Source organism: Octodon degus, unplaced genomic scaffold (genome assembly GCF_000260255.1).
Source record: "Octodon degus isolate 3935 unplaced genomic scaffold, OctDeg1.0 scaffold00067, whole genome shotgun sequence".
NCBI lineage: Eukaryota > Metazoa > Chordata > Mammalia > Rodentia > Octodontidae > Octodon > Octodon degus.
In genome coordinates this window covers 6,147,847-6,163,099 of record NW_004524643.1, presented here as the reverse complement: position 1 = coordinate 6,163,099, position 15,253 = coordinate 6,147,847, and the positions used below count along the sequence as shown (strand labels likewise).

The following is a 15,253-nucleotide window of genomic DNA, read 5'->3' as shown; positions in this document are numbered from 1 at the left end:
GCTATCTCCCCAACCCAACAGACTGGTCTAGAGTTCTCTTTTATGGTTAGATCCTTGTCTGCTCTTGGCATCAGGGTAATGCTAGCTTCCAGGAATGGTTTTGGAAGTACTTTTTCAATTTCATTAAATTCAGCTTTCTCTTAAGCTCAGTCAGTACTGGTAGTGTAAATATTACATTATAGAAATATTTTGAAAGAGAACACCGGAAATAAGTTTTCAAATCAAAAGGAGCTGGGAAGCTGAGGCAGGAAAATCACAAATTTCTGCCCAGTGTGGGCAGCTTAGTGTTAGCCTCTCTCAAAATTGAAAAAAAAAAAAAAGAAGAAGAAGAAAGAAAGGCCTCAGGATGTAGCTCAATGCAAAGGCCCTGGGTTCAATCCCCAATACCAGGGGAGAAAAAGAGTCTCCCTGGCAGAATATGTCAGGACTTTGACGGAAGTGGTAGGTCAGAAGGGGTTTTGCAGAGCTGCAGGATGAATGCCAGCAGCCTTGCTCGCCTGAGGGATCCTGTACAATCATCCACACCAAGAGATTCCTTCTTCTGAAACACTTCTTGGTGTTTTCTCCTCAAGGAATCTAGCTGAATGGAATCTAGGTGGTTGGCTCCTTTCACCAGGGGGCGTTGTGGGCTCTGTCGACACCACGCGTGTGCGCCTTCGCTCACTCTGTGCTTCTCTGTTGCTGTCTGCCTCAGGAGGTTGCAGGATTTCTGCGCCATCAGCAGCCCCACTGGAGTACTTTCCTTGGGTTAATCAAGTCATGCCTTCTAGATTTTTCTGCCACAGGTCAGGAGGTCTCTGTTTTGCCTGTTGGCAGGAACTCTATTTTCCAAACCCCAAATTGGGGCATGGAGTCTGACCAAGGACTGAGCTCTGCTTTATGAATGTAGTCACGTGACCTCCTCACCAAGGCACAAGAATGACATCATCTGCCATCAGCCATGTTGTGTGTTGTGTTTCAGAAGGCAAAAGGGCAAGATGTTAAGATTGCCTGGGAATCAGTGGCAAGTGGCTCTTAGGCCCCCCCACTTTGGAGACAGTGATCTTCAAACAAAGTGGGGTCCCGTCTTAGGCACAGAGCCTCTCTGCCCTCCACACAGAGCCGGCTTGGGTGACACAGCATTACTCAGGAAGCTGTGGTTAATGAGCTCACCCTTGGGCCGCCGGCCGGTCTGCTTCAAGCTGCCAGCCTCTCAGGCAGTGAGTCAGCCATGGCCGTCGCTGGATCCATCCGGGCCACAGAGTCTCAGGAACATCCCCAGGCCCACCATGGCAATGTCACAAGGAAGCCTGCCTGGCCCAGCCCAACCCTACGTCCCACCGGCCTCTGGGACTGGTGATTAGAATCCAGGGCATTGTTCAGAAGCCCTCTCAGCACACCCACACCAATCCCGTGCCTGCCAGGGGAGGGATGTGGAGCTTCAGAAGGGGATTCACAGGCTCGCACAGTATTTCTTTGGACCACTCTAGAGATTTCACTGAATTAAACTCCTTTGTCCTTTGCACAATTCCAATGGAATTAGTCAGCTTTAATGGGGAGCATCTCATCCTGCTTCCCTTTCTGCTGGAAGCACACCCACTGGATTCTCCTTCCAAGGGCTTTGTTTTTCAGCTCTGGGTTTGTGCCTCTTACATCTGTGGATTAACTCCTGCAGGGCCGCAGAGGTGGAGAGCCGGCGAAAGGGCTCTGAGGCTTGCTGGGACGCTACACTGGGAACATGTACATGTCTCACCCACAGAATCCTCACCCCAGACCTCCCAGGTAGAAATTACTTCCTAGATGGAGACCCTCAGGGTCGCACAGGTTATGCAAACTGTTTGGGGTCACAAAGGTGGAGATCCAGCCTGGAATACACCAGACCACTCCATTCCTGCAAATCCTGTTAACTAGTGAATTGGCAACGAAGGCGTCCAGGCAGATCTCTGTTCTTCACACTGCTTTTGTTTTTTCACAAAATAAAATAAAATAAAATAAAATAAATTCCTCTCAAAGCCCTTCATTTTAGGAATCCTTTTCGCTGGCCTGGTGACGATGCTGTCTTCAGTCATCGAGTGGTGTTTAGCAATACACTGACATAGGGTTACAAATTGTGGGCAGAGCGGGGCCACCTGAGTGGCCAAGTGGGTAACACAGAGGTCCCACAGAAAACCGTGGGCCAGGCCATTGTCTTTTTGGTTGATCCCCAAATGGGAGACTCATACTTACCCGGCTAGTGCTATCTACCTGCTCCCTGGGTGCTACGATTAGGGTCCAAAGTGTCATTGTGTTGAAGGGATGGCAGGCTGATGGGCTTCATCAGGAGCTGTTGGATTCTGTGGGCTCTAACTTCACCAAGTAGGTCGACCTGTGGGTGAGTTGGCAGCTGAAAGGGTCTTAGGAGACGGGGCCTAGTTGGAAGAAGGCGTCCCGGGGGCCTGGCCTGGAGGGTGCGTGTGTCTGGTCTCCAGCCCCTTCTTCTCTCTCTGCTTCCTGGGAGCCATTAGGTGAGCACCTTTATTCCCACACCCTGCCACCCAGACAGTCCTGCCCCACCACTGCCTGGAAGTAACAGCGAAGCGGCCTCCGAAGAAGCCTGCAAAGCCACGAGTCACACTCAACCTTTCCTCCTCTAAGTTGTCTTTCTGAGGCCTTTTCTCACAGCGACAGGAAGCTGACTCACACCGCAGCTCAGCGGCCTGAGTCCGTGTTCCGCTCTCCCACCTGCCCTCTACTCTGTGTTCTCTCCCTCACACGCTTCCTACAGGAATTTCCAAACCAAGGCGCATTCACCTGACACCGTCTTCTGGTTGACTGGCAACCTCTGCAGACCTTTTCCTCCAGCTGCCAGGCTTCAGCCCCTGCAGCATGTGCACCGGTCCCCAGCTGGGAAGTACCTTCTACCCTAAGCCTTTGTGCTGTTTTCCTTCCACTGAAATAGCCTTCGCTCCTACCGGCTGTGGCGACCTCTCTCCAGGGGCAGGTCTGGTGCTGCCTTCTCTGTGGGTGTGGTCACGATCCCATCACACTATCTTAGTGTCCGCTGGCCCAGCCACCAGCCCACCAGTGGCAAGCCTCGCTGGCCTGTGGCACTAGGGCCTCCACTGTGTAGCAAGTGCCTTACACTATTTATAGTAAACATCTTGAAGTTCTCAAATGAGATGCTTTGGTTATCCATTGGAGTTGATTCAAGGTTATTCTTACAATAACGTCATTTTCACTCACTTGCATGTTTGCATGAGTGGGCAAGAAAGCAGAGAGGTAGGAGCTAGCTTGCCGGTAATTGTTCTAAGCATTCAAGGAAAAAGGTTAAGGAGGGATCGACAGATCTTGATCTTTATTAGTGGGCTGTGGCTAACCCATGATGCAGCCTGCATAAAGAATTCGTGTGTGTGTGTGTGTGTGTGTGTGTGTGTGCACGCACATGCTTAGGTACATATGGTAGAGGTAGGGAGTGCTTTAGAAGTGCATGTTATAAAAAATACCTGAGCCAGAGTAGCAATTATTCATAGCATATTGAAGGTTAACTATGATTAAGATGAAGCAATGTGGAAAACACTTGATGTAATATTCAGAAGGGAGAAAAAAAGCAGACTCCCAGAGTGTGTGTTCATTGTAAGTATATAAAAAGTCAATGCAAATCTGGAAGGAAGGCAAAACAGAACAGCCCTGCTCTGTGAGTGGTGCGTTGGGGTGATCTTTTAAAAATGTGATGGCTTGAACAGCAGCTCCATGTTGCAGTCTCAGGCCTCTGGGTCTGCCTTCACCTGAGGGGACATGCTTTGTGGCCAGGGTTCAAAAGGCTGTTCTCAGCCCATCTGCCTTGTCTGATGGACCAGAGCTTCAGAGTCCAGCAGTCCCCCATTGCCACCACTATGCAATCTTGTCCCGTCTAATTGAGAGTAGGTACAAAATCCTCTGTGCTGCTCATCCCTGCAGCAGTCAGTCAAGAACCCACAGGCAAACGCAGTCTTTACTTCCCAGTGCCCCATTCTTTCCATCATGCCTCTGGCCACCTCTGTGCCTTTGAGTTCGACCCTGGCCTTGTAAACACAACCGAGCCCCAGGAATTTCTTGGTCCACAACCACCGAGATACCCAAAGCCTTGCACTAGCGCCCAGGGGCTCCATCCCACTCCCTCCTTTCTGGTGTGAGAGCCTGGCCTGCTAGAAGGAACCCAGTAGCCCCTGGCCCTCTCCAACTTGGCTGTTCACTATCTGACCAACAGACTTAGGGTGGGAAGGTGTTGCTGACCGACTTGTTCCCGGATGTTGCTTCCACAGCGCTGCTTTGGGGTCCTTTGAAGGGCATGCGCTGGGCCCCACCTCACTACTCCCCTCTCCCAGCCCACCATCCCCACCTTTCACCCACTGGTCTTCTTGTGCACATGGTGACTGTCACCTCGGGGGACTTCAGCCTTTGTGTGGCTAGCCCGCTCAACACCACGCACAGCCCATTTCTTTCTTTTCCTTCTGGTGAGGTGCTCCCAAAGGGCTGTCCCTGTTTATTTCCTCCATTCCTCTTGCCGCCATGCTCCCCTCCACTGGCCCCACATGCCACCAAGATGGCTCCAATTAAGAGATGTTTGTGGCCTTGTGTTTCGTGTCTCTCACAGCCACAGAAGTGTTGACTGCTTACTCTTTCTGGAAACTTTCCTCTTGTATTACAAACAAAATAATTCTAGTTGTTTTTTTCTCTGATCTTCCTACGTGCTAGGAAGGCTTAAGATCCCCCTTTTACCATCAGAGCTGGTTCCTCTCTCCTCTTCTGATTCTCCAAATTGCCCCAGCTCAGTGGTGGCAAACCTTTTAGAGCTGTTAGAGATAACAAACAGCCCACTGCTCCTGCATGCCATGGCGTTGCCCAAGGTCATCTTAGCTTCACCTAGAGCTTCAGGTAGCTGATTTTATCTCCACAAGCCACCTCTTCTCTGAATTCCAGGGCTCAGATCCAACCCTTGACTTGGTATTTCCGCTAGGAATTCTCTGAGGCAGCTCAGACTCAACACGGCCCGCACCAAGCCCACAATATTCCGCACACACCCCTCTGCTGTTGGGTTCTCTGCGAGGCGGGTGCTGCTGCCCACCCGGCAGCACAAGCCAGAAAGGAGAGTCTCGAAACTGCTCGTTTTGCACACCCTGGCTTCTTCAGCTTATCACTGAGGGCTCTGTCCTTTCCTTCCTGTTTCTGCAGGGCCACTGGTGTCTTGTGGTCTCCGTGCATTTCCAGCTAGGAAGAGCAGAGTCCGCATCAACCCAATCAATGGTGAGGAGTGGTGTTGCACCTTCTTCCTTGGGGTCCCCCATTTCACCTGAGCCCTCAGCGGAGGCCCTTCGGAGCACTCCCAGCCGTCTTTTTGAAGTAATCATCTAATTATCTGAGCACTCAAAGCAAAAGACTTCAGTACTTCTTTACACTTTCATTGTTTTTTCACGTCGCGGTTACAAGTATTTGCCATGTATGTATGTGTTTATTTCCTTAATGATACTGAAAGCTCTACGAGCACAGAAGGTTTTTCACTGACGTGCTTTATTCTTTGCACTCCCTAAACAGTGCCTGGCACTTGGTAATCATTCCAGAAATAGTTTTTGCATGCATAAGGTTTAATAAATATTTATTGAAAGAATAAATATATTTTGTGTAATAATAAGATAAACAACACACCTCCCCGGCAACAGGATGGTTTTTAATTAGCCCGTCAAGCTATTATGCAATCCCGTGCCTGGTATTCACCATAAATAAATCTGTTACATAAAATAGCTACCAAACTTGCCAAAATAACCACCTTAATATGTGGAATTAAACCATTACTACTAGTAGTAGTCAAGGTAACCCGTTTGCTTGCCTATTTACACTTCTAATTATTTATGAAGCAGTGGTCCCCAGAAGAGAAAAATTAAACGGTGGTAAACATCCAATCTGCAAGACAGTTCAAACTTTTAACTGACTCCTGAGCTGTCACTTGGCTCCTTCAGGCTGAGCAGTCCCCTTCCCGGCTGCTGTCAACCACCTTGCGGAGAGGTCTTGGTATTAGCAACAGCCACTGGGGATGACAGGAGGAAAGTTTCTTGCTTGCTTGCTTGCTTTCTTCTTCTTTTTTCTTTCTTAAATGCATTTAGTATAGGGTCGACAGGGTCTCACTACACAGATCGGACTCGTAGTGATCCTCCTGTTTTTCAGCCTCCCAAGCGCTGGGAATGCAGGTGAGCACCACCACGCCCAGTCTAAGGAAGGTGGGTTTTCCGAGGGGAAAGACATCCACAGTGAGGATGAACTGAAGCAAGTCACAGTGCAGGTTGAGAGGCAGAAAGCCCGGACTTGAGATCCTAGAGGACAGAACGTCTCTGCTTTTGTGTCTTGGAGTTAGAAGAGCGGTTGAGGACTCGGGGCCCCATCTCCGTTTTCCACCAGATCCTTCCCACTGCAGGTTCCCACCTAAGTGATGGCCTAAGACGTTTAGGTCACTTGCGCCACCTGCTGTCCAGATAGCGAATGGCTTTGCGGACGTCTGCGCCTCCGTTGGATTTGTTTTGTTTGAAGCAGTTTCTCCCTTTGCGCGGCTTTCAGATTTTCTCCTCCCTTCTCCCTTGGAGCACACTTCCCAGCCGCGGTGTGTGTGTGTGTGTGTGAGAGGGGCTGTTGGAGGACTCTGGGCTCAGAGTTTCCACCTGGTCTTATTTCTGCTAAGGTTTTGCTTAACCTCTTCTTTCAATAGAGATTATCGTGGAGCTTGGTACAAGCAACAAAGATGAGGATGTGCTTCTGCTTCCTAAGCAGCAGAGTGTGAGACACATAAACAAGAAATCAAAACACCAGCTTTAGGACAGAGATGACAGACACATGGGGGGAGAGGGGAGTCCACGGGTGGGAACAGGGAGGCTTCAGAGAGATGATACTTAGGAACTCTGGGGTTGTTTTGTACAGGGAATTGAACTCAGGACCTTGTGCTTGCCGGGCAAGCACTGCATCGCTGAGCTATATTCCCCAGCCCCCCAAGAGAGATGATACTTAGCTACGGTCTGAGGAACAGGCAAGCTTTCCTACAATGGAGAACTGGCATTTTCAGAGGTGGAATAACATTTGCCAAAAAGTAGGGAGGCCCAGACATCTGCAGCTTCCTCTGGGAGCAGCAAAAAGTAACTTGTGGACAACTGTTAGCGTCCTATCATGAGCCCTTTCAGGCTTTGTGAGGTGTGTTTCCGTGTGCATATTTGAGAGTATGTTTGTGTGTGTGTGTGAGAGAGAGAGAGAGAGTGTGTGTGCTGCTTTCATCTCAGCAAATATCCTACTTTATTTATTATAATTTTTTAAACATCCTACTTTAGAACCCTCTCCAGGAGAAGAAATAAAGAGCAACCTCATTCTCTAACTTCTGCACAGTGTTCCCTTCTTTGAATGTAGCTGGTACAGGGTCTCACTGTACAGCTCAGACTTGCAGCGATCCTCCTGTTTCCAGCCTCCCCAGTGGTAGAATTACAGACTTGCACCACCATGCCCAGTCTCAGTGGCCAGCTAACACCACTGGGGGTGGGACCTGTGCAGCATGTGTGCCGGGGATCAAGCCTCAGGCCCCGTGCTTGCCTAAGCAGGTGCTTAGTCTGCTGAGCTAGCTCGCCGGCCTGTCCACCATGTTCCTCTGTGTTGGGCTCTCACAGTTCATGTGGGTGGACCTTTTCGGAGGTTTCCAGTCTCTCATCTTGTATGTCTAGTCTTGTGAATATGTGCAGAGGTTCTTTGAGCGGAATTTCTAGAGAGGAAACAGAGTTACTGAGATGGGGCCTTGCTATGTGGTCCCTTCTGGCCTTGAGCTTGTTATCCTTCTGCCTTACCTTCTAAGAGCTGGGATTGTGGGCTGCACACTCAGCTCTATATTTGAATTTTGACTGACGTCACATAATGACCCCGTCTGAAGAAGCTTTACCAATCTGCACTCCTCAGGGGGTGGCTAAGCCTCTCACACTTTCCGATCCTGACTCCATCTGTGTGCATATGATTTCTTTCCTAAAATAATGACCTGGACAGTAAGCCCCTGTGTACACAACGAGTTGCCTTATGCGTACATAGTCTGCATGCAACAGCTTTCTAATTGCTGCTCTTATTGTCTGCATTTTATAGATTAAAAAAATGAAAAGAAACAAGCACACAAGGTTCAGAAGAATTGGGTCTCATTCGCCGAGCCTCAGGTAGTTGGAGCTAGAACTGGAACCTGGGCATCCAGAATCGGAAAGTGCTTCCTACTACTCCGTTGCTAGGCAACTCTTCTCCCTTTTGATTCTTGTGCCAATGCTACTTGTTGCCATGGTGCTGCTGGGACAAGGAGCAGTAAGTTGTAATTAAGCAGTGAGCCAGAATCCCACTCTAGTAGAAAAGGGCTTTTATGCTCCTGCATGTGGGTGGACAGCAGATAAGGTCCCCAGGGCTGCAGCCGTGGTGCAGAGAGCCACAGGTGGATGAGGTCACACGGTCACTGTAGGAGTTTTGTCCGGGGCAGGGGTTCGCTTTTACCTTTGCCCATTGGGAGCCATGTGTGTCCCAGGAATGCTTGGGCTCTGGACTTGGGTCCATGTGACATCTTGCCAAATATCAGCTCCCAACTTCAGCATATTCCTTCCCCATTCAGTCTAGAAAAAATAGGTGCACGGTTGTCAGTGCACCACTCTCAAATCACATAGATCCGGGCTGGAACCCTGGCCCCACTCTTAGACGCAATTAACCTAGGTTTTCTGACTCTCAACTTCCTTATTTGAGTGGCGACAACAAGGGATTATCCACCTATATAGAGAAGAAAACAGGCACCAGCCACCCTGCTAGATGCCCAACTGTAGCTACCATTTTTTATTATTGCAGCCAAGGTTCGTGTTTTATAATCCACTCACCCATTCTTGGCTGCTTTGCAGCGATCAAAGCAGTTCCCAAACAACTTTAATCGTCTGTCACTCAGTGCTCAGTTGAGAGATTCCAAAAACTCCTCATGTTTTTGTCTTTAGACAAGAACATTTAAAAAAGAAAGAAAGAAAGAAAACATTTTTCAAAGGCTTTGATGAAGTTCTGAGCCTCCGAAATTGTTATCAGCCCCAGGAATGAGTCACTAGTAGTAGGGGGAAAAGTGAAACTGTTTTTCAAAGAGGATACAATGGAGATTGCAAAATTCAAAGGACTGCAATTGCCTTTTGGGCTGAATCAAAAAGAAAAAAATTTTTTTTGAAAACAGCATTCATTCGCTTGACTTTTTGAGCACGTTTTATATGTCAGGCCCCATTTGAGGGGTGAAAAGAGGACCGGCACCTGGCAATTGTCTCAGGGAGTTTATGGATTAGTAGTGGGAAAGTGTTTAGAAGCATAACAGCAGTGTGACAGCTGCTGGATGGCTGGTGGGGTGGGGACTGCTGCAGGAAGCCCTAGTCAGGCTGAGGCTAGACAGAGGCGCTAGACCGGCTTCTCCGACCTGTGGTCAGTGGAGCTGTACCTTGAAATGAGGGTGTTGGGCAGACAGGCCAGGAGGGAGAGCATTTGCTCCCAAGATGCAGACAGCAGGAAGAAGTGCACTACCTTCCTGGGACTGGGGTGCAAGCTGCGGCAGAGTAGCAGGGCGGTGGGTGGTACAGAGGATGGGGAGTCAGGTGTCCCAGCCACAGCTCTCTCCTATGGCCATGCCTGGCCCTGCAGCCCAGAACTCACCCCTGCTGGTGGCACTGGCTCCATCTTTTTCTAACAGAGCTCACATCCTGCCTGTTGGTTGCTGTACCCCTGCCCTACCCTGCCTTCACCCCTTGTCTTCTGTCATCATCTCCTATGCCTATCATATCAGGGACTTTAAACCATATTGTTTTCTTCCCTTGGGAAGCTATTCTTCTGCTTCTGGACTTGCAGCTGGGCTCAGTGCCACCCTTACAGGCATGTACTGTAACTCTGGTTTGCCCCCATCAGAATCTAAATGTGTCATCAACACCACTGGTTTCTTTTCCAAGATTGTGTCTTGGGTCACCATGGTTCAGGTCCTAGAAGACCTGCCCCATTTTCAAGTAAGGAAAAGCAAGTGCATTTCTAGCTTATCATTTGATCTGGCAGGAGCAGGCACAGCCCAGTTTCCAGTGTGAATTATTGGCCTGGGTCCTGTGTTTCTCTGTATACAGGAACAGGTTTGGAATGCCCAGCTTCCCCAAGGGCCTGGAGCTTAGCTGGCCTTTCTCCATTAAGAACTCACTCTTAGAAACCCAAGTCACAGGGCAGAAGGCAGAAAGGATCAGCTGTATCTAGAATACTGTAGGCAGTAAGATGTGCTGACTGCCGGGTGCCCATAGGAATGAATGGGAGAGAAAAAAAATCCGTGTCCAGTTTCTCTGTGCAAGCAGTTAGAGTGGCATCAATGTGGGGGATAATTTCCCATAGGAGAGGGCATAAGATGTGGTCATCCACTGCGCTGGACAATGGGGTATGGCCTGTTCTTCCACCTCTGAGTAGGGGGAGAAGCCAGCTGCTTTTCAGTTTCTCCTGGAACTCGGGAGCAGGCAGTTGCTACTGCAGAGCTTGCCTTGCTGGCCCAGGGTCCTGTCTTGGGATGCCCTCATGTGCTCTGGAGGTTCTGTCTCAGGAAAGATTCTGGATGCCTCCATGATGAATGGGCCCAGACAACCGAGAAGAACGGATGCTCGTCTGTGACTGCTGGTTTTCATGGCCATCTGAATACATTCGGGGGCAGGCCTACAACTTGGAGATGAGTGTCACCTCCTGGAGTTGTGTAGTGCAAGGCCTCCTGTCCCAAGTTTTGAGACAACCCCCTTGCCTCTGGAGGGAGTATGCTCATGGGTGCATGTGGGCAGAGGGAGGAGAGGAACACAGGGACACTCCCCACCACACTCACCCTCCAGTACTGATGGGCGACAGAAGAGCTGCACTGAGCAGGCTATGGTGCAGCCTCCCATTTCTAATCCACTTCTAGAAATCCTTCTCAGGTTCTAGTGTGTCTGGACTGAGTCAAGGGCACATTTATCACTCTCCTCCTTACCGCTGGTGGGCTGGAGTTCAAGGTCTTGCCTACTTGCTGGAATTTCTTGTCTAGAATAGAATAAAATGAACTTAGGAACCATCTCTCTCCCACAACATACACACAAATATGTCTTACTGTGGCACCCTTTATTGGGATCCTATTACCTATTTTTTCATGAATGTACTATTGGCTGGCATAAGTGAACATGAATTGTATTGTATTGTATTATACTTTGGAAAGCCCTATCAGGTAAATATATGGGGAGAAGTGAATCAAAAGCCCAACTAGGCAGAGAGGGTCAGTGAAATTCTAAACTGGCCCTACCATTACTACTTGCTGTAGGACCTTGAGCCAATGATTAAATCCTTAGTCTTATTAAACAGGTATAAGAATGGTACTTACTTTAAGAAGTTTTCTCAAATAAGTGAGATAAAATATACGTGAAACACTTATCAGCATACTTTGTACAAATAAAGTTCTCAGGAATGTTATGATGGTACTGTTTTACTTTTCTGTTTTTAATCTTTTTCTTTTTTTTGTCCATGGTCTCACTGTGCAGCTCAGCCTCATAGTGATCCTCCTGTCTCAGCCTCTCCAGTGCTGGGATTACAAGCAGGCACCACCATGCCTGGTTTCAGTGGCCGGCTCAGTGCAGGGCCAGCACAGCACATGGTACCAGGAATCGAACCCGGATCCTTGTGCTTGACAGGCAGGCTCTTAGACCACTGAGCTATCTCCCCAGCCCCCAGAAGTCTTCACCATAGGTTTCCCCTTGCAGCAGTGAGAAGGGGAGGAAGTGTGAGGGGGAGAGAAAGGGAGGGATACACCACGTTTCCTGCGTGAGAACTGGATCTAAGCAAACGGGCTTCATTGACACAGATTAGAGATGATTTTTGCCTCTGCCAAGATGACTGTGAGTTTTCCTGTGGGCGAAGCAACATCACTCTCCCTCTTATCCTCTCTCCCTTCTCCTTCTTTCCAAGGCTGGAAACCTGGGATAGGTAGCGGTCCCAAAACTCCTCGCCAGGGTTCCGTGTTAGATTCTACTGACCACTGAGGGGATCATGCAAGATTTGGGGTGTGGAAAAGAGGCAGACAGCACTGTGTTGCCCCTTGGATGCTGCTGAACAGATGAGAAGACTTCAGAGATCTGTGATCTCACTGGGGCTGGGCCAGCTCTGACCAAGGTTAGGGCTGTTCTGTGGCCCCGGGGGCCTCCTGCTCCTGGAACCTAACAGTTACATCTGAAAACCAGACCTGGCTCTCCCTGGCTTTGGTGTCTTTGGCCCTTTTCAATTTGATAAGCATCAAAGTCCCTCAGTTGAATCTCTTCCTGTTTAAAATACCTAGAAAGGTATTTATCTTTTCTTGATCAGTTGAAAATACCTGGTATTGAAATGGCAAAACTGGTGAAACTGAGAACTCAGAGCTTTGCATTATTGAATGTTGTTTGAGTTAACCTGGGGAAACGGATGATTATTGAGTCTTATTTCTGTCCCCCCAAGACTCAAAACTGTAGTGTGTGTGTGTGTGTGTGTGTGTGTGTGTGTGTGTGTTACAAGAGCTTACTTTTACTGAACTACGTCCCCAGGCCTCTTTTATTTTTGAGATGGGTCTCCTTATGCTTCCCAAGCTAATCTCAGACTCAACCATCCTCCTGCCTCAGCCTGCCAGGGATCTGGGATTATAGGCACATACACTCAGCTTTTAAATTGTCTTTTATTTCTAGAAAACAGAAATAGGGAAGATCTCTGTACCCAAAGTTATATCTCTGTCTTCTATCAACGTAAGGATGTGAGTCCCTAAACTCTTCTTTTCAAAAATGTAAATGTCTACAGGGAAACAAAGGTCCCATAAATTACCTTGATTTGATAATTGTACTGTTAATCCATAAACAATACCATTTCAGGAAAAATGATATTTTCAATTTTATGCATAAAAACATTATAAATGTATGCATAGATACCAAAATTAAAGAAAGAGCACATTCACATTTAAGCACCTTGACAAATCAAGTTGTTTTTATGCTTCTTTTTGTTGCCTAATTGCCTACCACATGGATGCATAATTTTACATAGTGCTAACTATTGTGAAAACACATTTTTATATTTTGCTTTCAGCACTTAACAGTATATTAATAAATTCTCCCATCTCATTATATAGACTTTCTAATTGTCATGTTTAATTACTTCCTAGTATTTTGTTGAGCGAATCGATCATAATTTACTAAAATTTTCCCCATGGCTGAGTATTTAGGCAGATTCTAATTATTTTTAGGCAGATTCTAATTATTTTGCTAGTGCGATTAGTGCTTCCAGGAATATTTCCTTGCTTCTACTGATTAAGTTCTTTAGGATAAATTCCCGAGTGGAATTTCTAGTCCAGGAGGAGTAGTGAATATTTCCTTTTTTTTTCTAAATTATTTAATTATTTATTTGGTACAGGGTCTCGCTATGCAACTCATACTCATAGTGGTCCTCCTGCCTCAGCTTCCCCAGCCCTGGGATTACAGGCATGTGCCACGACACCTGATTTCAGCGGTCAGCACAGCATGTGGTACCAAGGATCGAACCTGAGTCCTTGCACTTGCCAGGCAGGTGCTCAGACTGCCAAGCTATCGTCCCCGCCGTAACAGACCTTTGTGAAATGGATTTCCACTCTCTTTGAAGCTAGCTCTTCTGCTTTTATGCTTGATGGGTTACTCTAATTGTATAGAAAGAAAAGGGAAGAAGTGATCATAGATCCTGGTCTTCTTCGACAGTCGGGCTAACTTGGATGTGCAAGATTTGGTGCCACCTGATACCACTGTGGGGAGACACGGGGGCGAGAGGCAGGGAGAGAAACCAAGAGCAGTGAGGAGATTCAGAGAGCAGTCTCGGCACCCAACGGGAGAGGCTCAGGCAGCAGCGTACAGCCCCAGGCTTTTGATGCCAGGGGTAAGTTTACTCCCTGCTTAGTGACAGGCAGGGGGCGGCACCTCTGCAGCATCGCAGGCTATTTCATCCCAAGACTGCGCCCTGCGCCAGAACACAGGTACCCTCTCCATGCAGAAGGGGAAAGAGGGACCAGATGACGCAGGGGGGCTTTCTACGGGCCAGGTCTGTTTGGTGGTTCACGTCTCTTCCTCTTCTACTCCACTGTGCAGAGCCCTAAGTTCAAGGAATGCTGGGAAGCTACAGTTAAGGCGTCTCTTCTGGGGAAAGTGGAACACAGCTACTGGGGTGCTCACGCAGTCTCTGTCCGAGAATTTTGCCAAGCAGCCCGTGAACAGAAAGGGTGAGCAGAGACCGGAACAGAGCTTGGCTCCGCATATACCCTATGCGTGCAAAGTAATGAAACTAGCACTAGCTGCAGCATCCCACAGTTCTGGGGTCCCCCGTCCACCATCTAGCCTCCACGTCGGAGGATAACGAGGGTCACTTTCCACTACTGCTTGAGTTCCGGGGGCAGCCCGTTTCCTTCAGCTATTAAGTTTGCTCCACTCCTTCTGGCTCCAGACCTTCGGTCGCATATACTCCAGTTCCCTGATGTCACATCTTCCTTCTGTATGTTTTGGATACATGTTGCGCTCTAGCCATTGCGCTAAGAACTTGGCGTACGAAGTAGAAAGAAAAGATGTACTACTGCGGCTTGAGCCTGTTGGCTCGGAGAGGTGACAGAGGTCCACGAAGCAGGGAGAAGCTCGCCTTTGCTTTTGGGAAATATATGAATGGACTATTTAGCTATTAAAGTGGAGGTCCCCTGAGCACGATCAAATGGGAGGAGGTTTAGTTAGCTCAACAAACAAATATATGAAATACGATGCAGCGGGAGAAAGAGACTGTACGACCCAGTGGGGGGAAAAACCCAAAAAACTTTGGAGTTTGAGTTGTGCTCTGCTGGGTTCTAAAGAAGGTACTGGCGGTTTGAGAGGTCTGGCCTGCTCCATCTGGGGCCTGGACCGCTCCACCCCTCCCTCGACAACCTGGTCATCTCACACTCTGAGCAGGCCCGGAAGCCAGAGTCCGCGCATGAAGCTGATCGGCCTAAGGCAGGACAGCCCTGGATTTTCAGGCTGACGTGAGCCTCCTGCGCAGTAGCTGGGGCCTGAGTGTCGACCGCCGTGAGCACAGTATGCGCGATACCGAAAATTAGGCAAATGTTGAAACCCTACTGTGCTTTCAAATTACACAGGGGTCTTTGACGTATAAGATTAAAAATAAATACAGGGCTGTTGAGATAGCTTAGTGAACTAAGTGCCTCCTTAGGCAAGTTTAGGGACTGTGGTTTGATCCCCAGCACCATGTGCCA

At 48.5% G+C, this 15,253-nt stretch overlaps 1 protein-coding gene across 1 annotated transcript in view; it reads right to left on the bottom strand.

The window, feature by feature from the left end:
* The window catches only part of LOC101574792 (PRAME family member 20-like), a 141,108-nt gene that overhangs the window by 7,554 nt on the left and 118,301 nt on the right, over window positions 1-15,253 (bottom strand). The gene's annotated exons all lie outside the window — the stretch shown is intronic.